This window comes from Octodon degus, unplaced genomic scaffold (genome assembly GCF_000260255.1).
Source record: "Octodon degus isolate 3935 unplaced genomic scaffold, OctDeg1.0 scaffold00080, whole genome shotgun sequence".
Lineage (NCBI taxonomy): Eukaryota > Metazoa > Chordata > Mammalia > Rodentia > Octodontidae > Octodon > Octodon degus.
Genome location: NW_004524656.1, coordinates 1609165 through 1611651, shown reverse-complemented (window position 1 = coordinate 1611651; position 2487 = coordinate 1609165).

Below are 2487 nucleotides of genomic sequence, written 5' to 3'. Positions count from 1 at the left end.
AGAACTCAGGAAGAGCTCAGCCTTAGTCTGGTCTACAGTAGTCAGAGAGACCGCGCTCTCCCGTGCGAAGGCGGTTCCCACGCAGGTCATTCACCGAGTGCCGTCTCCGCTTTCCATTTCCCCATATCATGTCCAAGGCAGACCTGGACTAGTTTACGTTCTTCAGGCATCAAACCGGACTGATAAGAAGGCAGTCAGCGCCGGTGATGTGATACAAATAGCACCCAGATCACCAGTTGTTTTAGATGTGAAACATCCTAATCTGGATAATCCTCTTGGTGGCTGGAATAATCTCTTCCATGAACAGAAGCTGCTGCTGAATCAAGGCCTTCTTGGGTAGTGAAGGGAGCCGCTTAGACACACTCAAGGCGCAGGAGCAGAGTCACCGGTCAGCCAAGCACAGTTGCTGTGCAGTTAAAATTATTGCAATTATCTGCTATCAAGAGATAGTACCTGGGGTGCCCAGAACCACTTGTGAAACACTTCTGAGGGCCGCAGACGCATTGGCCGTTATTCCTCTTTCACCATCTTTCTTGGAAAGAGGTCTGTGGAACCATCCCTTGGTACAGTGACCAGCAAACTCTGCCTCCCCTCATCATGCTGAAATGAACTGCTCTTTCTTGGGCTGCACTCTGCACGTGCAGTTTGTCTCTAGTCTTGAAAGCTGCTTTGAAGAACGGCTGCAGCTGCATGTCTTTCAGACTTGGGGGGCAGTCCCTTGGTGTCATGGGCTGTCTTACTCGGCTCTACACTGTTGGTTTCCACCTGGTTACTAGCTCACTTTACATGCACACCCATCAACCTGGTGTGTATTTCCTCGTACTCTTAGTCTCTCCCTTGAAATTCAGATACATTTCTCTTCAACAGTCATCTCTTCTAACTGAAAAACATTCTTATAAAATGTACATCCGAGTAGGCATTCTCAATGTCTACTGAAATAAATTGAAGAAACCCCAAGTGATAGGATTTTGGCCATCTGCCCAAACCTGTAAAAGAAACACGAAACTTGGAAATCTGTTTGCTGAATTTCAACTATGATCTAAAACTGGCACTGTGGAGATACAGCCTGAAATTCTAGGTGGGGAATCTTATTTTCCTTCCTTCTCTTCCTTCTTTCCATATGTTCTTACTAAACACCTACTATATACTGGAATTTTGCTAAGCGCTACTGATTTAATATGGGCAAACACAAACACAGCCCCTCATGGATTTGTATAATGCAAGAGATTGTTCTCTAATCCAGTAATTCGGAGCAGAAATATGTGCTCACCACCCCAGGCCAGGACACACAAAGACAGGAGTTCTGATCCTCACCAGTGCATTAGAGAGAAAATGGGCCTGGCCTGGGTGGGATCTGGGAAGAGATCAAGGAGTATTTTATACAGAAAGTGATTTCTGTACTGTAAAAGAAATTTGGACATTTTAAATTTAACTGAGCCATGTATGATTTAGGACTGGGACAGCCTTCAGAGTTCACAGAGATTTAGGGCTAGTTCTCCAACATGGGCAGAGACAGTTATGGATAGAAAATGAAGTGAGGCTCAGAGACAGTTTGATTGGTTATAAGTCAGTGTTTGCTTCGTGTGGGTGTGCTCTGATCAGATGTCTTCCTTTGACTGGCTGAAGCTCAGCTATTGTAATAAGGTGAGACCACAGCTATTTTGTATAAAAAATGTGCTCCTAGTTAGGTGTTTAGTCAGTTTATTTCACTAAGTTAGGTTGCAGTTCACCATCTCAGGATTCATGAAAGGAAGCATCTTCCAGCCAGATTTAACTCAACTAATCAATTAAATATTTTAGTCTTTTATTAATTATTTGGTACATGGTCTGGCTATGTAGCTCTGACTATGTAGCTATGTAGTGATCCTCCTGTCTCAGCCTCCCCAGTGCTGGGATTACAGGTGTGTACTACCTGGTTTTAGTGGCCAGCATGGCAAGGATCCAGCACTACCTGTGGTACCAGGATGGACCCCCGGGTCCTTGTGCTTGCCAGGCAAGCGCTTAGACCATTATGCTATCTCCCCAGTCCAGATTTAATTTAATGCAACAATATTGAAATCTGAAGAAAACATAAGAACTAAATAGAGATGAAAGTGGGGAAGAACACCAGCACGTACCAAGATTTGTAATGGGAAAACCTGTCCATCTCAGAAGTCAAGAACACAGAGCATCTGAATGGAGACTAGAGAAGATGTAGGAAATGAATTCCTCTGAGGTCCGAGACTTATGCTAGTGGTGCCAGACCACCCAAGATCCACGTCACACAGGAGTCCTGTGAAAATAGCCTGGCTGCTCCATGAGCCACGAACTAGAATATGGGAAGAAACACAGGGCCTGAAGAAGGAGACCAACTAGCAGGCTACCGCAAGTAGTCAGGTGCCACGCAATGGTTGCTTTGGTGAGGGTGGCAATGAAGATGGAGCTGCTAGAAGACGTCTTGAATTTAAAAACCAACAGGGGGGCTGGGGAGATGGCTCAGTGGAATAA